General features: G+C 36.5%; 1 protein-coding gene across 11 annotated transcripts in view; it reads left to right on the top strand.

The window, feature by feature from the left end:
• DISP1 (dispatched RND transporter family member 1) overlaps positions 1 to 23715 on the top strand; it is a 136628-nt gene that overhangs the window by 58635 nt on the left and 54278 nt on the right. The window contains exon 1 of one of the 11 annotated variants that reach the window (XM_045537067.1): positions 16194 to 16339. The exons of the other annotated variants lie outside the window; for them this stretch is intronic. The gene's annotated coding sequence lies outside the window, so the exon portion shown is untranslated. Of the gene's footprint in view, positions 1 to 16193; positions 16340 to 23715 lie in introns of those variants that run through there. 11 annotated transcript variants of the gene reach the window in all.

Below are 23715 nucleotides of genomic sequence, written 5' to 3'. Positions count from 1 at the left end.
ACATTAATCTTTAGAATTGTGATTACGTGTAGGATAGTGTCTCCGAATTCAGACTGTCTAGGTTTGAGTGCCAGTTCTGTCACTTGCTGATTGTACAGCGAGGAGCAACTTTGGTAAGCCTTAGTTTCCTCGTCGATTAAATGAGGACAGTCATAGTACTTGCCTCTTCAGGCAAGAATGAGGATTAAATGAGATAACGTGTGTGGAGCATTTGTGTCTTACGTCCACACCCACGTGATACAGGTAATTTGGATGGTCTGTATCAGCAGATGAGTTACATAAGAAAGAAAATCTAGTTGGTGAGTGGCTTTGACTTCACTGCAAGCTTAATTTGTTGACTGTCAGGGCTTCTGTTTTCCTTCTGTTGGGGATTCTATTGAGTACTGAATTAATTAGGATATGGAAAAGCAGTGACCCTCAAAAAAATTTATAACTAGATGACTTATACTTGGATAGTCTGAAAGACAGAAACTTAGCTGTACTTGTGCTTTAAATTAAAACAGTAACCAAAATAACCCAGAACATACTTTTAAGGCAGATAATAACCCACCTGAAAAATTACAGATAGGAGATCAAGATGAAGGTAGTGAAGTTAATGATGATTTCAGTTGATTGCAATGTGATCCCCGTTAACTATGAGGTTAACTTATGGAACGGAATGAGGAGTGGGAACTAAAGTGAGGTACTTTGTGGGGAAATCTGGGCAGTATTTCTGGGGAGCTGTAGGGTCAAGAAAGGTGTTTTTTGGCAGGAGGCATTGTCAAAAAAAAAGGAAGATATTTTGCTTTTTATGTTGTTATTTTTAGAATGGGAAAATAAAATCATATTTATAATCTGATGGGAACTATCCAGTGGAGAGGGAAAATTTTATGAGGGAGATGAGAAAGATGAGAACTGTTTGATGGTCTTCTCAGCAGGTGAGAGCAAATGGAATCTGTTACACAGGTGGAAGGGTTAGCCTTAGACTGCGGGCGGTTTATCTCTAGAAACAGGCAGGAGTACAGAAAACTAACCTGCATATGGATGCTGGTGGGTGAACAGCTCTGATGGTGTTAAGTTATGGAAGTTCTCTTCTGATTGCTTGTGTATTTTTTGTGTATTCTTAGTGAAGTCGATCATTAGTCAAATGTGAGGATTTGTGAGAGGTCTGAGGAGCCAAGAAAAGGTGTGAAATGGTCATCTAAACAAAAAAGAGAAAGTATTAACAGTGTCCAGAGACAAAAGGTAGGTTTTCTACCAAGAGTGAAAATTAACGCTGACAGCAGACTTCTAATAGATGCCGGAAGGCAGTGGAATAATGTCTTCAAAGTACTGAAGAAAACAATTTAAGAGTGAAAAAAGAGACATTTTGGGACCTGCAGAGACTGAGGGTGTATACTACTTACAGATTTTTGCTGAAAGAGCCACAAAAGCATATATTTCCATTAGAAGGTAATTGAACCCAAACGGAAAATGTGCAATATAAGAATCAAAATGAGCAAAATAAATGGGTATTTTGGCATGTACAAATAAGTGTTAATTATAAAAAGTAATTATTAAAGTTTAAAGTGATGTATTTAAATATATTTACTAAGATATTGGAGAATTTGTAATGTGTATTTTAATATAACAAATTGCTTAAGTTATTGTTTCTTCCTCTTTGTGATGAGTGGGAAAACAAAAAGCCCTGGAGGCTGTTTTTAAAGCACTCATGTTGTTTAAGCTGGCTCTGCAATTATCGCTTAGAAACTTTAAATGTAGTAGGACCTTAATCCACATTATGTAAAATTAGAAGGTACCAGAGATATTTGACATTGTCTTCCAAGTATACTAAAGATTAATACTCTAAATCTGTGAGGTATCAGATACCTCAGCCATTCCCAGGCTCTGAGATATTTGCTCAGAGACAAGGGAAGAGATCTACTTACTCCAGTAAGGGATAATTTATCTTTAGTTTATTCAGAGATTTGTGTTTTGACTAATAAGGTGATTTCTAGTCATTTGATTATCTTATTAGAATATTTCACTTTTTAAAAGTATACTTTGTTCCCAGAGAAGGATAAAATCTACTTATGCTGCAAGTACAAATTTATTTCAGGATTGATCTTATTGACTTTTTAGATGAGGATTCAATATTATTAATAATATATCTAAAATAAAAAAGAATGAAGTAGCTACCATAAACCCTTTTAAGAACAACTTGGAGCATAAAAACATTAAAAAATAAAATGGATTATGACATATTACGTGTTCTGTTGGGTTAATATATTATTTTACAAACAGTTAAATAATGTAAGAAATATTTCTTTCCTTAAATGTTACTTCTAAATCAGACCAGTCTGAGATGCGTATTAGTAATGCTCAGAGTGGAAAACGTACACCTGTGGTAAAAGAATATGTCATGGTAAATATGTTTGTACAGCTGTGTGGTAATGTTAGTTATTACTGAGTACATTTACAGAATCATGTAATGAGCCTCATTTCAAACATCCATTAACTTTGGCTTAGAAATGGCTAATTAAAGAATAACTTCATTTTTCAAATGCGAACTGTACAAACAATATGTAGCATCACTGTAGCTGTCTTCTTACCTGAATGCATAAATTTGATCATAAGTATATGTTGGCTAATTTCTGAGGAAATTCAGACTTCTTGTAAGACTATTTCTTATTTATAATTTATGCTTTCATTGCACATAGTGCCTGCTCTTTTGGTCCCAGACTTAGTTTCCATTAAACTTTATTACACTTACATGGACTCTTCTGTCATACTTTAATAAAATTATAAAATTGACTTAATTGGGTCTGTATGAAAGCTTCCTTTATCATTAATAAATTTCATTTATTCCATGGGGTTATTAGTTTTGGATAACTTGCACGACTTCATTCAAACTTGTACTAGAATTGAATAAATATTTAAAAATGAAGCATGAGTAAAAGCAAATTTTAAAATGTACTCAGAGGACTTTGAGGATGTAAAAAATATTTGATTCGAAAGAGTAAAACATTACCATTAAGTGTATGTTTCCATAATATTATCTGTAAAAATATTATATCTGAAAAATTTAACAAGCAGTGGGTGATTTCATTCTTTTGTCTAAGTTTTGAGCACCTGCTGTGTAAACCCCAGAAATACCAAGAAGGAAGGCTTATTTCCCGCCCTCAAATATTTTAGTTTCCATCCACCTGTAGAGAATACCAAGCATCAACTTGTGATTAATCAGCAATTTCTTTTTTTAAAGCTACTGCTTTAGGTTGAGAAAAAGATACTGCAAATCTATAATATAAACAGTGTCATCTTTATTAGACCCTTAACTCTTTTTAGAACTCTCTAAAGTAGATACTAAGTTACAAGAAGAGCAGAAAAGAAAATAAGAATGTTCACTACGTACACATTTGCACTCCTGTTCAAGGGAATCAGGCTCAAAGGAAGGGTGCCTGCTAGTGCCCTTTTCTTTTATCTTTTACTGATGGAGGAGATTATTTTAACGAGGGAGTACGGTCGTGGGTGCCACTCAAAGAGTAGCAAGGAATGGGTCCACGGTGGCAGCAGCCAGCACTCCTGTGACCTTCGTCTGTGGGCTGGAGGAACCTGACTCTTATCTCTGGAGTTCCCAGCATCCTCTGTGTCTCATAAGCTCTTACTAACGTGCTTTAGCCAGGTTCTTGTGTGTCCAGAATTATAATGAATGTTTTAGGGTCAAAGGGAAAAAAGTTGGAACTTCAAGAAGAACCGCAGTTTGCAAGAGGGCTCTGTTATATCTTTGCCATCAATCCATAGGTACGTGTAATATTGCAATTTTCTCTGTGGCTGTTTTTTCCTAAATTGTTTTAGAAGCCAGATTACTACTCTGTTATATTACAGCATAAAGCATCTACTTTTTCTTCTGACCTGCCTATTTTCAATGTCGTATTATATTTTGTCTTCTCTCCTCAGTTTCCTAAGTTTCCCTCAGATTGCCTTCGTTTCTGCTTTGCTTCCTTTCTTCCCCATTATTTGATGTGCATGTTGTACATTTACCACCTTGATACTACTTACGGCTGTTTTCCATTTCCCATATTTCATTTACCATTTGCCTTCTGTTACTTCCTTTCCTCATTATTCTCTCCTCCTCTGTTCCTGTTTGCCTTAGTTTCCTCATATGTTGAACTCTTAAAGGGGTTTATTAAGGTTAATTATAGGGGGTTGATTCACGGATTAATCAAAGTGTTCCTTTTTAACTTTAGTTTATTGTCAGAACTTATTAGACAGCAGAATAATAAAAACTAATCACAGTATATACTTAGGCATCTATAAACTTTTGTTGAACTTATGTGGTTATGTGAGGTTTCACTAAGGAATGTGAGTTAGAAAAATAGCGGAGTGATAGGGACACGCTTTCATGTCTGAGCATTGACCGTGATGTGGGCGAGCGAGAGTGGAGCACAGTGCCGTGTGCAGCCACGTGATCTGGGACTATGAGAGTTTGCCTGACTCTTGACCTGCATGACTAGGTATTTACAGCTAAAACAAAACCAAAACCAAAACCAAAAAATTTGTACTTACAAAAACTTCTAATTGTATTTAAAGTTTTGGAATCTAGTAAAAGAAAAGTGACTGGAATTTAGTTCATTAAAAAGATTTATTTTGATGTGGAAAGTATGGCCCCCACCCACCTCTCTGGTACTATTCACTGGTATCCTCAGAGATTTATCTACGAAATGGTTAGAAATGAAATATAATTAAGACTGAATTATTTTATAGAATATTAAAGAATGGAGAAAATTAACGAACTAAGTTTTATTTTTCATAGATAAAAATCATTAGTTTTTATATATCGAAATATTAGCTTGTATGTATCATACAGAGTGGGGATGTTACTATTAGACCCAAATTATCCACAATTTGAACTTCCAAGTTTAGTTTATTTAAAAAAAAGAAGTTGAGTCATAAAATATTAAAATTACTTAAACTATATACCCCTTGTAATAATTCTTTTATTTGCATAGCAATAAGATGTTATCCATGATGGGCTTCCTTTTTCTTTCTTTCCCTCTGCTTTAACTAAACTTTTTGTCTTAAAAAAGTTACAGGGTATTAGCACTAAACATTCAGTAAAGTAGATGAAAAATGAAACAGGAATCTTTAATTAGCATTTATCTTTGGGATAACTTTTATAAAATCTGAGATTCAAACATTCCTTGTATCTATAGAAATTTGAGGTTCAAACTCATTGATACACTGTAAATCCAAGTGAGGATAATTGGTTTTATTCTCAAATTTGTACTTGAGAGTGGGAATAGCTTATTTTTTTCACATACCTTCTAAACAAAAATATGGGTAAGGTCTGCTTATATGACTAATACCATTATCTGTTTGTTTTTTTGTTTTTGTTTTTTTAACCTAATCTTACATAGGTTTTTCTCTGATGCCAGGTGATCCAAAGGAAATCATTAAAATCTTTGGGTTGTGTGAAATCCCTCACTCCTCTATTTAAAGTTAGTCTTGATCAAAGGGACCAGGATATAAGTTTTTTAAAGAAACTTTTAAAAAATAAAACTCTTTTAGGGAGACTTGTGCAAATGCTCAGTTGAACTTTTCAGATATAGTACCCAAATCTAGAAATAAATGTCTATTACTATGTACAAATTTAATTGCCTTCCAAAATATATTACACCAAAGGGATATTCATTTTATGCTTTGAAGCTGCGATCAGAAAAAGATTTTTTTGTGTGTGACCTGCTGAGGTCTGTACATTAATATTAATTTGGATTGCAGGTTTTCTTTGGAACAGTTCAAGCAAGGGGCTTTGCCTTCAAAAATAAGATGATATGGGTACCAGGATCTCAGCTCCCTTTTCATTCTTCTCACCTGCCTTCCCCCAGCCCTCTTAACCCTCTTGAAAAGGATCAGTCATTTATCACTGTGAGAATCAGCACTGGAAATACTGTTAATCACTGTTAATCACGAATGTCAGACCATCTCCCACCCCTAGAAATACGGTAATAGATCCTGTAAAATTTAGCCTTTGTCAGTGTCAAAAGATGGGACTGAGTTAAGACCTTACTAACAAAGGTAATGTCTCTTTCACGTGCTCCTGGCTTTCTCGATTCCGAATTCAGCTGTAGTCGTCCCGGACACCGTTTCTGTGCGCCTGTTGTCTGTGTGTGAGTGTGAACAGTGACCATCGTTGCAAGTCTGCTCAGAGAGGGAGAAAAGCGATTGTTTCCAAAAGTCATGCTTCTTTGATCTAAGTAAAAGGTCCATTGTAGCTTTGTGTAAGATTAGGGATTATTTTAGAGATTTGTGACGATTCTCCTTGTTCCAGTATAGGGGATCTGAGCTTAATCCACGGTGCTGGATTTAACTGACTCTTTGCAAAGCCAGGAGGATGTGGGTGTGTATCACCAAGGCGTTGCACTTGGCAGAGGAGGGAATGAGCACTGCATTGCCTAATATCCCGTAGGGATGGGAAGGGGGAGTGCATGATGTTCCCTCACTGTGAGGGAGAGTGGTGTTGACTGTGTAATGCGTGAGGGAGTGTGCCTGCAGGATATTAAGCAGAGTACATACTTAGGTTATTAGAATTCTTGGTCATTGACCAAGATATCCAGGAAAGCAAGTACTGCTGGGTGACTAACCAAGGCAGATGCCTTAACTTAGGAACCAAACAAAGAATTTATTCATTTCTATTTCTCCAGCTTCTAAACTTTTTTTATCATCTTTTTCATTCTCTTGTAGTATAAGACACTATCAGTGACAGACGGACAGACCTTTGCAAAGTTTAATTGCTGAATATTACTAATAGCATTGTAATAAATATCTTTATGTTTCTTTCTAAACCAAAGTTCATCTTATTGATATCTTGTTGCTAATATAATTCAGAACTGATACAATGACCTGCCTAGTAAATAAAGTACTTTCCTGCTACAAGTAATTGTGTAAGCTTATTTTTGGTTGTTGTTGCTTTGTAACCAAAGCATCAGAATACCCATCTTCTCTGGTGTTTCTTTGCAAATTCAGTGCCTGAACCAGTGCTTGTTGCCACTTACCATGGAAATTTTCATTACAAGATTCGGTCATGAGTTTTGTTATAAAGGAATAGAAATGTTTAAACTCACTTTGAGTATTTTCCTCCTACATTTTTGTCAGAAGTGTTGCAATTGCGGGTTGAATGCCTGCAACAAGTTAACAGAGAAACCTGTGGATCTTTCTTCTCTACAGATGTTTAAAGTTAAAGATGCCTCATGTGGCTGCTGCAGGTTTCTATCCAGCCCGAGTCATGGCATTCTGAGTCTTTTGGGGGCTGCCACGACATAGTAGCACACTTCCTGGCACACACATGGTTCCTTGATGTGAGAATTGGGATAGCTACCTTGTACCCAGGAGGTCCCTTCTGGCTGACTGCCCAGAAAAGCCTGCCAGTCAGGGACAGCCATGGCCAACTAGGACTTCGTTAGGCCACCAGCACTGGGTGTACAATAAATGTACCAAAGACGCCTTGGTCTTGAAAAGCCCTTACATATGTTAGGATATCCTTTTATCCTCTGTGACTTAATCATAGTTTGTAATGTATCTATTTGTAAATGTATTCTTTCAGCGAGGTCTACATTTTGAGCTTAACAACACATCTGTGTTGGGATATTTTTCAAGTGATTTTAAGAAGTAAAATATTCTAGCATATTTCTCACATTCTTAAATTCGGATATAAATATCCTTACTCCTTCCCATTTCTTATTACCTTCTTTCTTATCTTTTTACAGCCGTGTCACAAAATTTTATTTCATATAAACAAATTTCTGAAGCCAGACATAGCATGATGTTCATAATTTTGAACTGTTTGAACTTTTGAATAACTAATGCATGTGTTTCAACATATAAAACAACTCCCTCTACATTTGTGAAATACCTAACCCTAATGTTTTCTGTCTTACAGTTTGGGTAGTTAAAGGTTCTTTCCTTGCCCAAAATAATACTATCACATATTACAAAAAGTATAAATAAATAAAATGAGATTTGAATTTTCATTTACTTTTTTCCATACAACTTCATTTTATATCAGAGGATGTGATGTGTCACAGTGTTACTTAATCTAAGTCTTTAGCAATGATGACAGGTGTTTATATGCAGGTGACACATTTATTTTCCTATAAAATCTAACTTTTGGAAAATTAACTTGTATGTATCTCTATTTCATGACATAAAGTAAATCTAACTTTGTCTATAAATATTTGAAATCTCACAGAAAATTTCAGTTTATTAGTCATAACCCCTCTTAATATATGCATACCACATTCATTTAGATTCATTTAGAGTTTGGTAACAAAATACAAGTGAAACTGTTAAAGGAATGTTCTAGTTAGATTAAAGTCAAGACATAGTGGTCTTCGTTCTAGGAGCAGATCTGCTGCCAAGAACTCCTATTGTTAAAGTAAAATATTACATTTTGAAATCCTCTATTGCAGACCAAAAATATTTTGGAAACTCTCCAGAGCCCATGAATTTATTATGCTTCACATTTAAATCATCGTGCATCACAAAATTATATTAATATTTTTTAGATGATCTCCAGTCTAGTTATTTCATTATGGCTGAAGTAATTCAGCTTGTTTTTGACATAAAACTATCAAATCTGAGCTTTCTCTCCTCCTCTAAAACATAACACTGTGCTTTGTGTGGGAGAAAGGCTCTTGTTAAAGACAAAATGTTCACCTGCATTCCAATGTGAAACTATTGATATAATAAACTGACCTACTTGTGTTGGTTTTCACATTTTAAAAGTTTTTTTTTTTTTTTTTTTAGTAGTAATTTTTGCTTGAGTTAAGGAGGGCTGGAATTTTTGCCTGTGTTTTAGCATTGTGTATAGTCAGATATTTTTTCTCACAGAAAAATAAAAGACTACCTTTTCTCTGAAACCTACTAATCTCCATGCTTTCTGCTTTAAAATATGTATCTCAGTTTCTGATCTCTGTTCAAAATTTTCCCAGTATATACATTAATATTAAGTAAATTTCATTGTGGATGACCGAGATATTTCCTATGTTATTGATAAAATGCATATGGTTTCCTAGTTTATAATCAAATCAAGCAAAGGATATAATGAATAAGAACTAATATTTCCCAGACTCACTTGTTCCCAAGAAACTCTATCCTTGAAATCATATTTGCTACAATAAGGTTATCTGTAGACTGTGACATTTGATGGCTCCCTATGGGGGAAAACTATATTTATTTTCATTGTTTAAAAATATTTCTGCTAATGATAAGGAAAATCCTGCCCTAGGAACAGAACAAAATGAAATTTTAAAAACTGCCCAAGAATATGTGGACATGTTAGTTTTCAGAGTAATGTCTATTAGTTTGGAGAAAAGGATAAAAAGCCGATTACTGTCATTCCTTATTATTCAGTAGCAGTTTGGTATTCAGGATTTAAAAACAGAAAATAGTGTGACATATTATAGTCATACTTAAAATATATTGAATCTTAGCTGTTGTTTCTTTCCTATAACCATAGCGAGAGTGGTCCATGGGGCCCCTATAAACCAGCAGAAAAATAGGATTTTGTTCAGTGAATTTTATTTTGCAGACTGCATTTCAATCTATATTTATTCTGCTTAATAAAGGATATATGTAATAGCAACAAATAATCAAATGTCATATATCTAAAACACATTTGTCAAGTATAAATATTTGACCTAGTACGTGGTATAGTGTACTTTATAGCTCTTTCTAAGGGGTATAAAGATGATAATAGAGCCTGTGCCTTTAAATGTAGATTAATAGGGTAAAAAAGGTATACAAATGACCGTGTTAAAAAAAAATGTGCTGAGTGCCAAAAGAGAGATCTCAGGGTCATATAACTTAGAGTAGTATGAGTTAGTTTCTGGTTTAGGTAATCAGGGAAGGCTTCATGGAAGCCGGTTATTTGCTGTTTGTTACAAACAATGGATGAGATTGTGGCAGGTGGAAAGGTGAACACAGGTGATCACTGGCAGAAGAATCAGCCTGAGCCCTGAGGGTGTGCGTGCAAGCCTGTTTGGAGTGAAGCTAACGCTGTTTGGCAAAGGCACTGAATAGGAAGGGAAGGGCCCAGGTAATGGAGGGTCTTGCGTGCCAGCTGTTTAAACTTTACTGGGCAGGGATGGGGGAGCCATTAGTATTTTCTGGACTGGAGAGCAGCTTGATCAAATCTCTTATGATGATGAATCTAGAAGCTCTGTGTTGCCTACATTGGAAAGGTAGGAAACCATAAATCGAGTCACATCTGTCAGGCTTTTGCAGTTATTCATAAAGTTAAACTAAGAAGGTGGCAGAGGGAACGGAAAGGATGGGCATATCTGGATGGCTAGGACTTGGGAGTGAATGAACCAGAGTAAGTCGCGGTGTAAAGTTCAAAGGTGACTCCCAGCCTAGCTCAGCACACCTCACAGACCAGGTGTTTAATAAGTGAATACGTAAGTGAAAATCTGGGGCTTCAATGACTGAGTGGATAGAAATAGGAAAATCAAGAAGTTTTAAGATATGATAATTTATTATTTTAGATTATTGATTTTGAGCTGCTGACAGGAATATTGAAATGTCCTTAGGAAGCAGAAGCTGCAGAAATGGAACTCAGAATAGAAGTTGAATGTGACAATATAGGCAGAAAACATAAAGCAGAAAGTTCAAAGGGTAAGACCATTGAATGCTGCTCAAGATTTAGAATAACAGACTTAAGGGGATCTGCCAAGAAAATGGAATAGAGGTTGCAGAGGTAGAGAAGGTTAGAATAATGGAAACTGAGTAAAGAGGAGATTATTGCCAGCTGGGTTGGTAAGTGAAGAAATGTAAAGAAAATGAGTATTGAGAAAGCACCATTGAACTTCATTTTTAAAGGAACCGTCTTATTAGAGGGTGGATAAGATTGTAGGCAGTGAAGGCGTGAGATGGGGTGAGGCAATGGAAGGAAAGGAGAAGAGAGGAGAGTAGGAAGGGAAGGAAATTTTTTAGGCTGGGAGAAAACCGAACATTTTTTGTCAGTAAGTAAAGAAGGAGTAGACAAAGAGGGGAAGAGGAAGATGGACTTGGGGCGGGAGAGTGAGACAGTAAGGAAACGTGCAGCCGAGATCTGGAGCAGAACTGTCTGTGGCGATGGAAAGATCCCCTACCTGCACGGTTCCGTTCAGCAGCCAGGAGCCTCACGGGACTGTTGAGCACCTGAAATCTGTTGCCTAGGGCAACTGGAGCCCTGAAATTTTAATGGGAATTACTTTAAAATTAAACAGCCACCTGTGGCTTGTGGCTACCTTATTGGGTAGCAAAGATCTTGTGTGTAAGTACAGTCATTAATAAACAAGAAAGAGGGTCGGACATTGTGAGAGCTAAGGAACAAGTTCCAGAAAAAGCTTGAGGTAGAGATGAGAATGTTGAAGGAACTCACAGTCCAATAGTTTCATTCTCTTCCATAAAATAGGCAGCATCATCTGCTGAGAGGGTTAAGGTAGGGAGCGGGGGACGGGTTTTCAGCAATCCCCACGCGGATTTCCAGCGGAGAACCTAAGATAGATGAGGTGAATCTCAGCAGCATTCCGAGCCCTCCTGAGTGAGATCTGCATTTGTTTTATTGTACGTCTCCTCTTCCTCGTCTGGTGACTGTTTTCAGTAGCATTTCCAAACCGAGAGAGGAAAAAACTGGTGGAGGTTGGGGGAGGCTGGGAGACCGAGTTCTCTGAACGGCTAGAACAGTGGTGGAGTGAGCACAAAACAAGTGAAAGGAGGAAGGGACATGGATAAAGACTCCAAAGCTGGGGTCATGGTAAGGGTGAAGGGCAGATCCCTCAGATGTCAGACTATGGTCATAAAATTTTCATTTGTAAGAACTAGATTTTGGAGTTTTCAACATGGGATAAGAAAAGAAGCCTTAAGATTAAGAAATGTCAGTTGGGAGAGGAATATGTAAGACTGATGCACATATTTTCCAAATTCATAGAAAGGGATTTCAGCATCCCATCATTATTTTGTTTTTGTTCCAGTTTGTTTGCAGTATGATCTTTGCTGCAAATTCCCTTTGAGTGTATAGTCTTTTCTTAAGGGATCCAAACTTGAAGAGGAAAACTGGGATTTATCGTATCTATTTGCAGTGACATCCAAATTTATAAAAAGCTGAATTCAGAGCCAGCAAGGGACCTGTGAGATCGTGTTATATACTGTTTGGATCTTGTAGCTAGGAGACTGTAATCTCTGGTTCAAGGTTACATAGCCAGTGAGTGGTGGACCTGAGACTGATTTCAGATCTTCGCTGATTCCCTGTCCCCGGGCTGGGACGTGAGCAGCACAGTGTCTGGTCTGAGACCTTCACTGGTTATCGAACAGTTTACACTGCAGAAACATTACAATACCATATGGAATATTATCTGTAGAACCTTCCTACAGTTAGTTTTTCTGAGCTTGCACTTCCAAATTACTACTGACCACACTGAAAGAAAGATCTTGCTGAAGCAGTATTCTCTTGTCTATGTTCGACCAGAGCTTACTCATTCATAACTGTTTTGACATTTAACACTAAGAAAAAAGATAAATCGACAGGACTTCTAAGTGTTAATAAATGTAACAATCTGGAATTACATTTTGGACTAGGTTCAGCTGGGAAAGAGTTTGTTAATCAGCAGCTGTTTTTTCACTTTTTAAGAAGTACCAAGTGTTGCGCCTCTCCTGCCAGCTCTGGTCTCTCACTGCCTCCCCCGTACCCTTCTCCCTTCCTGCTAATGAAGAAGGGTATCTAAATAATATGATCTAAGAAAGAAAGGACGTGTTTTCAAAGAACATCAGAACTTTGTAAGCTCACTAGCACTTCCCTCTTCACTCAAAATAATATATTGAGAAAGCTACTGAAGCAATTGGGAATAATCCTGATTATTATTTATAAAATAATGTGTTCTATGTGACCATACCAGAAGCGTACTTTAAATTGTCCATTTTATGTAGATCCAAAATCTTTAAATAAAATGATTAGACATACAAATCAGTAACTTTGCTTAAAAATGTAAATAAGAATTTATAAATTTATGAGTTGGAATGTTCAGGTCTTTGGTTTTTGTGGCACCTTATTTAATTTAAGGGATTTCTTTGTGGGATCAACGATTCTAGAACCTTTGTTTGCATTTCTTGCAAGGACAAGCACAATGAAATGGGATTAGCTGCTTTAATAAACTGAACCAGAGTACTGTTCAAATGATCAAAGAATGTTAAAATACCTTCAATTTCATTTTCATTCTTTAATTCCTTTTTGTCATGGGGATGTTCAGGTATTATAGCATTTGGCATACATATGACAGGAAATCAGCATGCCCTAAGATTTCAGGGACTGACTCCTTTAATATATTTACTTAAATAAATATTTGTCCTTTCACTCCTTCCCTCTCCCCTTTTTTTTTTCCTCCCCAGGAGTGACTCGGTTTTAAGTAAATTTAAGAGATAACAGAGATGAAAGGTAACTTTCCTACTCTCTAGAACCTCAGACATCGGTTCTCAAAATACGGGTCTCAGACCAGCACTGTCAGCATCATCTGAGGACTTATTAGAAAAGCACATTCTCAAGCCCCCACCCCTAGACCTTGAGACGCAGAATTCCTGGGGATGGGACTCAGTAATGTGTATTTTCACAAGCCCTCCAGGGAATTCTGACGCACACTCACGTTGAGAACCACTAGTCTAGTGGCTAGAACTTTGCACCTTCCTTTTTAAAAAAATCTAAATATAACTCATATCAAAATATTCACCATTTTAAAGGGCACAATTCAGTGGTTTTTAGTGTATTTACAAGGTTATGCAACCTCACAAGTATCTAATTCTAGAACATTTTCACCATCCGTAAAGAAACTCCATACATATCAGCAGTCACTTCCCATCTGCAGTCTTTATTCCCAGCCCCTCGCAGTCGCTAATCTACCTTCTGTCTCTGTGGGTTTGTGTGTTCTGGATAATTTATATAAATGGAGTCATAAAATATATGGCCCTTCATTGCTGGTTTTCACTTAGCATAATGTTTTCAGAGTTCATCTGTGCTGTACCATGTATCAGTGCTTCGTTGTTTTTATGGCAGAATAATATTCCCTTGCATAAATACACACATTTTGTTCATTCATCAGTTAACGGACATTTGGGTTGTTTTACTTTTTGGCTATTATGAGTAATGCTGCTACGGGCACTCACGTACAAGTTTTTCTATGAACATATATTTTCAAACCTCTTAGGTAGATATAGCCAGTTCTCATGATTTGTGGTAGTTATGTCCATGAAGTCGCTGCAAACACTGAATTAGTGAATACTGAATCACTGCTCGTAGGAGAAGTCCAGGATTAGGTTCCTGTGAACCTCTTGTCACAACATGTTCGTTAATTGATCAACACATAACCTTGTTTTGTGTGTGTTTCCATTTAAAAACACTTTGTCTTACATATATTGCTGATTCATTAACGTTGAACCCACGTCTAACAGCACTATATATAACTCATGCCTGAATGAAGCTCACCTGACAGGTGTGTTTTCCTTGTGAGGCACATCACAGCCTTCTTGCACTTAGAAGCACGAGGCAGCACTCCAGTGTGACACTGGGGGCCGTTTTAAACAGTGAGGTCACCAAGAAAAACCACAAAATGTGAAAAACATGACACTACATAGGCCTCAAAAGGGACACCTATTTCAGTATGAGCATCAAACACTAGATTGTCGTCTTGTTCAGGTGACTCAACTTTTTCACCACTCCGCGAATTCGCATGCCTGAGTGACTGTGAGAGCAGCACAGGGATTATTTGGGGATTACAGATAAATTATAGTGAGTAGGTGAATTCGTAAACACTGAATCCACAAGTAGCGAGGACCAGTGGTCCTAGGAGCGAGTGGAATTGCTGAATCATATGGTGATTCAGTGTCTGACTTTTTAAGGAAGTGCCAAGCTGTTTCTCACAGAGACTACAGCATTTTACATTTCCACCAGCAGTGGATGAGGGTTCTGATTTCCCCATATCCTTGACAACACTTGTGATTTTCCGATTTTTGGAGTATAGCCATCCTGTTGGATGTGAAGTGCTATCTTATTGTGGTTTTGATTTGTATTTCCCTGAATCAATAAACATGTTGAGCATCTTTTCATGTGCATATTCTCCTTTGGAGAAATGTCTATTCAAAAACTTTGCCTCTTTTAAATCAGATTATATGTCTTTCTATTGTTGAGTTGTAAGAGTTTTTAAGTATATGTTCTGAATATTAGACCCTTAGAAATGTGATTTGCAAATATTTTCTCCCATTCTGTGAGTTTTTTGACTTTCTCGATAATGTCCTTTGATCTACAAAAGTTTTTTATTTTGATGAAGTCCAGTTTTTTCTATTTTATTCTTTTATTGCTTGTGCTTTTGAAATTTTTGAAAGTGGTATCTTTGTACAGTTAATCAGTACATCCTGCTAAAAGAATTGTTTACACATTTTTATTAGCAAAGTCATGAAGAGTTAGATTTCATGGTTTCAGTAAATTATCATGTATTTGCTAAGGGATGTCATTTGTAAATTTAAAGTATTTGTTTTCAGGTTTTGATGTTTTGGTTGTGGAACTTTAAATACTGGCATTACAAGACCCATGCATTTATAAAAAGCAGTGTCAAATTTATTTAAGAAACTGCTGTTTTTGTTTAGGTAAACTGAAGAAAAACACTTAAAATTGCTTTGACTAATACTTTCCTCTTTAAAAAAGAAGACCGCCTCCTTTAAAAACTAGGAACTTTCTGCCCTAAAAGTAGAGTCTCAGGAGTCATTTATGAAAGAACACAAGAATCCCCGGAACTTGGAAATAAACACGGATTGGTGTTTATTTGTGTTAGTTTAAATGTAGTAGCACTATGTGTCAGAAAACTGAATCTGTAACACTTAAGTTAGGCTAAGCAAGCAAATAATATCAGCTAACATGGCTTTAATCTACTAAGTAATTTAAAATCCAAAAGATCAAAGGAAGTTATAACTAAAAACAGTCCTTCATGCAATTTCCCCGTAGAAGCAGGAAAAGGCTAGAAATTACATGTCACCTTCATATCCTGGTTTGCTGACCTCGTGCTCAGATCAAGCCCCTCTGTATGCCAGCTGTTACCATTATTAAGACCTTGCCCTGAGGGGTTAAGTAGGAGGAAAACTCTCCTGTCCTATTGGAGAGCAGACACTGAAAGTTCCAGCCCCTAACACGCCTAATGCAAAGCAATTTGCGTGTGCTTGTCATTTGGTCTGTCCTGCCGCTCCGTGGAGCTGCTCCTGCCAACTCCTTGCTTTCTGTCGTGCTGTGTTCTGCTCCACCGCTGCTGCTGCCGCAGTCATTTGCAGACCAAACCTAGCCAGAAAAGTTTCCTGTTTTAACATAAAGGTAATACATTTACTCTTGCTTCTATATGCGTGCATGTGTTATTTTGGGAGAATTTATTTAAAAACTGACCTTTGTTTCTAGGATTGTATTTAAAATTCCAGCTCACTGCTTTTTTTTTTTCCTCTGTAAAGTTTGAACGGCATCTTAATGTATTTAAATCTTGTGAAGTTTATTTGAATTATGGTCTAGCACAGTAAAGTAAGGTCAGACATTTCTTAAGTTTATTAAAATGAGCTTCCTTTATGAAGTTGGAAGGAAACCTGAGATTTAAAATAGTTTGTTGTTTCATACTTTAAGATTCTAAATCAGAAAATCTTGAAAAGATGTTACTTGTCATTACCAGTTTATAGAAAAATAGATATAGAGTCATAGGAATCATTTTAATCACTTTGTGAATTAAATATTGTAAGAAAACAGAAGCTGTTAACATCTTCCATTCTGTGGAGAAGTTTGGTAAAGAGAGCCACTTGGGAACCAAGCTTCAGCAGCAAGCTTAATTCTTATCGAAGCTCATTTCAGATACTCAGCTTGACACACACCCTGAAGTCGTACTGGAGTTGATTAAATGTTTCATGCATTGTGTGCATTTTAATTGTAACAATGGTAACTATATTATGATTGGATTTACTACTTAAAGTACAAGTCAGAATATATTTACTATATTGCTTTTTGCTTAAGATGTGAATAGTTAATTTATGTGCAACTGGTAGAAAAATTCAAACTACTTTAACTTGTGAAAAAATGTTATGTCTGGTAGTAAAATGTAACCTTGAGAAATTTAATGAAAACTGAGGTATTTCATGCACATGATTGACCATGAATGCCTTTCTTCAGTGATAATGCGAGAATTAGAGAACACACTTTACAATTTGTTAGACAAACAGGTATTCCTGTTGAAAGGAAAAGAATGAAATATGTCCTTTTTACCCACAAGAGGGTTATTTTAGGTCATAATATTTATAATTAAGAAAACTCCAGTTCCTTTTGATGTCTGGGAAATCACTAAACTATGTAAATGATCTCTAATGAGTATTTCAGTTGTAGGCAGAGGGTTTCCTACTTCCCATGGTTTTAATGTCTGGTAACACATTTCTGCTTTTTAAAATGTTAAAATAGTCTTTTTGCATTGTTTTATTTATTTTTTAGTTTTGCAAATCCAATAGATTATCTTAGAATGCTTTCATTGCCAAAATATTGAATATTGGAATATTTTATTAGATTATACTTTATTTGGAACTTTTTGTTTTAGTATACAAAAATAATAGCTTATGCCTTAGACCTGAATTTTACCATTGTGAGCATGAACTATTTGCATCGATTATGAAAAAATGTATAATGTTTAAGTGTCTGAAATGATTGACCTACAAAGCAGTTTAGAAACTACATGTTAACCTTGCCCCAGTCTGGGAAATGATATATATTATAAAATTGATTCATCCAATAGTTAAATCTAATCCCACTTGTCTTTGTAGTTTCTATTGAACCAGTCGACCCTTTTTGGAAACTCTTGGGAAATCTGCTTTTCAGTATTTGCTGTGCATCAATTCTTTACCTTCTGTTTTAACTGCTTTGAGTTCTGGGGTTGGATCTGAGAATTCTCACTGTATAATTCTCATAATTCAGCGTGGGTGACGGACAGCCTTACCATACAGACTACAGGAACATTTCACATTTAAAAAAAATTGCAATTTCTGATCACATGTTAACACAGGAAATAAAACTGAGTTATTTAGGACTAAGACAAACGAGTTGCTTCGCCTGTCAGCCTTTTGGAAAAAATATGAAACAAAGTAACTAAGGTAAATTAGAAAAGCTAGACTTGGGGAAGAGGGTGGCTGTTTGTTCTCTCCATCTTAATTTCTATTTTCTTATTTTAATCGCTGTTAAACGGGCTCATGTATGACAGTCTCATATATTTAGATTCCAAGAAAACTATTCACAGGGAACACAGTAGGTGCTTATTATATGATTGCTAAATAAGGACATTTACCTATTTAACTGAAGAATATGATTTAATTACCTTTGGGAGCAAACAAGAATCCCTTCTCAACAGTAAATGTAAAATGTCAGTTCATCTAATGTATACAAGAAAGCAAATAGCAGAATTCACAAGCATTTATAGTGATAATTCAAGTGCGGAGTAGAAAAAGATTTTATGGAATTTGCACCCAGGCTCTTACTAAGAGTTAGTTTACTGATCCAATTCAAGTAAGATAAAAAGTCTTTATAAATTTGATGTTTTTCCAAGCTTAAAGCAAATCTCAGAGTTCTTTAAATAAAAGGATATCTTTAATTGTGTTTTATACAAATATCTTGAGGGATGTTTCCCAGGTTGCTCAGTAAACTAAAAGATACCCTTGAGATATTTGCTGGGCTCTGCAGGGAAGAACACATTTGGGGAGCTGCTCTAGGAAATTTGATTTGCTGCTTCTCAAACTTCACGAAACAGCGGGGGAGTGGGGCCTGGTGTCAGATACTTAACATTTGTGGGAAAAGTTTAGATAATTCTAAGTGTAGTATTAAAAAACAACATACCACTATCTAAATCAAACAACTTTTAAGTGCTTTATGGTGATTGATCTCCATTTTTGGCTTTATGAAAGACATTTTTAAAATTCTCTCATGTCTTTTGCCTCACAATATGTGGGAGTAGAATTTTCTCAGTTTGATTTACCTTAGTGATGGTTTTTCTTTTGAGTTGCCAAGTTTTGAGATGTGTGAAGTATTAAACCTTTATGGTGTCTTGAAACATGCTTGTGATCTGTTCAGCAGCGCTTGTTAAGCTCAGTAACATGACCCTGTTTCTGCGGGGAAGAGCTATATGATACGGATAGATTGCTCAGTGGTAAAGCCGCCCATTTTGTGATTTTAGTTAAGACAACATAGTTTCAAGTGAAATCTCAGGGCCTAAAGACAGACCTATCACATCTTGGGGATCCTGTTTATTAATCAATCTTGTAATTCTTATTTGGTGGGTATGTGAGGCTAGATAGCAGGCCTGGTGTCTGGAGACTGTCTGACCCTAGGATTCGAAAGTTTAAGATGCTTAAAATGCCACCAGCAATCTGCCCACCACCAACACCCCCGCATGGAACTTTAGGGAATGTGCTCTTTTATTAGAGAAGCTTGAGACTGACCAGAGGTCGGGGATATACCTTTTTTTTTTTTTTTTTGGGTGTTAAGTAAACTCATTAGTCAAATTAGCTATTTCCTAAATTTTCTTTACAAGATCCCTGAGTAACTGAGGCTGTGTGACAACGGGCTTCCCATTTCCATCGCATTGTGTCACGTGATGTCTGCGCTGTTGTCTTGCTTGAGCTGGTGTCTCATTAAGACACTTTCCTCACCGTGCCCTTGCTCCGCCTTGTCTACTAAGAAGTGCTGTAGATGAAACCTCTCTTCACTGTAACCAAAAAAACCCAGGTGAAGATAGTTTAAATACTACAAACCACATCTAACATAGAGTACCAGAGCCAAATGTTTTTTAATATGCGGCCATGTTCTGCATTTCAAGCAATATGTTCTGAACGTTGAATATTTTGAGTGGCAGTTGATTGCTCTCATAAATTGATTGGGATTAATTATATAAAGTATAAATCAGTGGTTCTCAGCCCTGACTGCACATTCAAATCACTTGGGGAGCTTTAAAAATGCTAATGCCCACCCTTCACTACAGTATGAATTAAATCAGAACCTCTGGGGCTGGGCCCTGTTTCTATAATTTTTTTTTTATTATCAAAGTGATCCTAATGTGCACCCAGGGATGAGATGCTGTGATAGAATTGTAATTTTGTGAATATTTGTTGTATTTATTGCTGTCACCTCAAGACTTGTAGCAGCATCTAGATAAATGTCCTGGCTGGTTTGGGGGCCAGATACCTACTTATAGGAGGACTTTGTAGAATTTTTTTTAATGACCACTGTTCGACATTTCTGATTATAGAAAGCTTCTCTAGTTTTATTTGCTACATTCTTGGTTGTACAAATTAGCACAATTTTCTAGACTTAGCTGAGGGTTCAGAAGAAATTAGTGCAGCTTAATGGAATTTAAACTCATCTGAAATGGGAACTCAGAGGTATAAGAAAACTCTCTCATATTGATACTTACGGATACAATATTTATAAAATGAGTGGTGAATACTATGTGGAATGATAATTTTTGTGGATGAACTTGGAAAAGAGATCTCTGAACACTACTTTCGTAATTGCAACACTGTAATCATGCTCTTGAAATATGTATTTAGGAAGTAAGTGTTTATGCTAAACAAAGGATGTTATTGGTATCATTTATCCCATACTGTAAAAGGTAAACTTCATTTTATACCCACATTTCTCTTCCCACATAGACCTATTACCAAAGGTACATTGGACCTTAAACAAACTGAGAAAAATTAAATTGATATTTCTTCAACACTGAAATTCCTATCACTCACCCCTACACGTATAAATCTCTGCTTTGACAACCTCATTTCTGGCAATAACACTGCTTTCCAAATTCAAGACTTTCAGATTTGCTCTGGCAGATATACTGTAATATCTTCCTAAGATTATTTTACTTTTACAATTTTTGCTGTAAATCTGAGGGGAACCTTTATCTGACAATTTTACTTTTTCTTGTATATCATTAATCTGTAAATACTGTGAGTAGTTTTTATAAAAGATGAAACATAAAACATTTGCAGTTTATCCTTATCGGTTCTTTTATCAATATGTATCATGTGTATAATCATATTAAAAGAGTCTAGATACAAATGTTATATTTCATTTTGAAAGACGCATTTATTATCGTAAGTTGAAACTACCTACTTGATAGTACAAATTTAGTAGTAAAAACAGTAAGTTTTGATTATAAAAGAATAGTAATACTACACTTTCAGATTTCCTGGAACTCAGATTGCTTTTTCCTCATGGGACAGAAACCATGCCAGCACCTAGTAGGCTTCTGTGAATGTGTGTTTAGAGCTATAGATCTTCAAGTGTATAATTTTTTTTAGGAAAATGGCTTCCAACTTACTGCTGTTTATGCTTCAGGGGAATAAAAGCAATAATACCTTATATTTGTTTAGTTCTTTGCAACATATAAAATGTTTATAAGTGATTAGGTGAAGCTATTTATAAGTGTTCTTACTGAAGGAGAGTTCAATGGCAGAAAGTTCATGAACTCAAAGAAAAATGAGAAACTTTTAATTTGTCTCAGAAGGGACGAAGTAATATTATATTTCTTTATTTAAGATCATCCATTTTAATTCCTTAAAAGTGCCTGGTTGTTTGATTAAAGATACAAATTTTGCTGTGAGGTCACAATTACATTATTTTGAAATAGTCTGAAAACTACATCACAACAAATATCAATCTGTTGCCTGGCTTGTTCAAGTTTGCATAGTGTGATATATGGATGTATAACACCGCTCCTTAATTTAGTGAAATATGTCTCTGACACTCCTGAATGCTGAATCACACCTTTTAAAATTATCTTGGGAGATATTGAATCCAGAGGCTATTTTTCATGTGGACCTTCAGACAGAATTTTATATCAGTCGCCTCTAGTGGTCTTATAAAAGCTAGTTGAACTTGGCATTGCCCTAGAGGGATCTTGAGGTAGTGGAAAAGCCTTATCTTTAGAGTCCTACTGGTTTGGGATGGAATCCCAGTCATGTGATTTGGATAAGTTACTTTAATAATTTTGACCCTCAGTTTTCTCCGTAATAGGGTTAATAATGTCTTCATAGGAGGGTTGTGATGGAAGTGCTTGATATAGTGAGACGTGTAGGGCAAGAGTATCCCTAGAGACAAAACCTGGCTGATGTTCTTCTACTGTCCGGCTTTAATAGCCCCACTGCAGAAATGCCTACAGTACAGTTCCTTGTAAATTTCTCTTGGCATTTAGAGAAGCTAGCTATTTCTCTGGCCATAGCACTAAATATTGATAGGCCAGCTTGGTACCAGTGATCAGAAATGAGTCCATTATTTTAGGATAAGCATCAAGCAATTTTAAAGGAACGCTTTTATATTAAAACAGGTTTGGGAAATAATGGATATGAGTGTCCCCAGATTGCCTTTACTCCTTATGTGAAAACGGCTTGAGGTCTCTTTCTATACCTGTCTTCTTATATCTCGTACCACTTGAGAGGGGAGAAAAAAGTGTCTCACCCAGTTAACTGGGCAGAGTGCTTCCGTATGTATGGGTCCATATTTATGAGTTGCACTAAAAAGATTAAAATCCTATCAGCTGTTATTTTCATGCCCAAAATAATTTGGGAGTCATGAGATAAGTAATAATTGAACTTGACAGCCTGGGCAACATCATGAAACCCTGTGTGTACAGAAAATTTAAAAATTAGCCAGCTGTGGTGGCTCATGCCTGTAGTCCTAGCTGCTCAGGAGACTGAGGCAAGAGGATAACTTATGCCCGGGAGTCGGAGGCTGCAGTGAGCTGTGATGGAGCCACTGTACTCCATCCTGGGTGCCGGAGTGAGACCCTGTCTCTGAAAACAAAACAAAACAAAAAAATAAACTTGATTATCAATTAGAACCTCTATTGTTAAATTACTTTTCTCTGCCTTGATCAGAAAAATGAGCCTTTATTTCTCTGTCAGCTGTTATTGTTTCTTTACTTTTTTTTTTGGTCCATTCTGCTTTAATTGTGCATTATCTTGCCATGACTTAGGCGTGGTTCTCTTGTAGCCTCCCCACCTAGTCTGTGGTTCTGCCTTGCTGCAGGAGGAGTGTTCAGGGACCAGCAGCACGGACATGTGTCGCTGTGCCGTACCGAATCTGCAGCTGCACTGTAAGCCCAGGTGGTCCTTAGGTTTGGAAGTGTCGGTTTAGTGTTTTGTATTCTATCCAGTGCAAGTGTGTTCTAGGGAGCATCACTCTTCTGGAAAAGATGGTTGGCTACAGCGCGTGGTCTTGGTGATCCAGTCTTCCCATTCATTTATGCTAAAGTTTCGTGTTATGACTCTGGTAAATCAAAGAGTTATTCTAAAATACATCATCGAAGCTTATGGAATGTAGTTTAACAGAAAGCTCTCAAAACCCTGGCACCAGGCCTCCTGGCATCGCCATTTGTCATCAGCATGCGTCTTGGAGCACCTTCCTTAGACTGCGTCAAGTTTTCTTTTGCAAAATAGAAGGGCAATGCCTGCCACACCTGTTTTTCCGAGGGCTATTAGGAGGATCAACTCTAGTGAGATCATGTGTAGGAAGAGCTCTGGCAATACCCAGAGGTGCACTGCTGCAACTGTTGATGGGGATGAAGGCGAGGTTCCCTCGGGCTGTGTGAGCCCCGTGTTTGGCAGGGATCATGATGGCCTTGTTGTTGCTGTGGCAACTGGAGCAGGTCTGTGTGTTCGCTAAAACAGGAGAGATGTAGATTT

Source organism: Lemur catta, chromosome 25, assembly GCF_020740605.2.
Source record: "Lemur catta isolate mLemCat1 chromosome 25, mLemCat1.pri, whole genome shotgun sequence".
Classification (NCBI taxonomy): Eukaryota; Metazoa; Chordata; class Mammalia; order Primates; family Lemuridae; genus Lemur; species Lemur catta.
The sequence above is the reverse complement of the archived record's forward strand: the minus strand, read 5'-3'. Positions and strand labels throughout refer to the sequence as shown.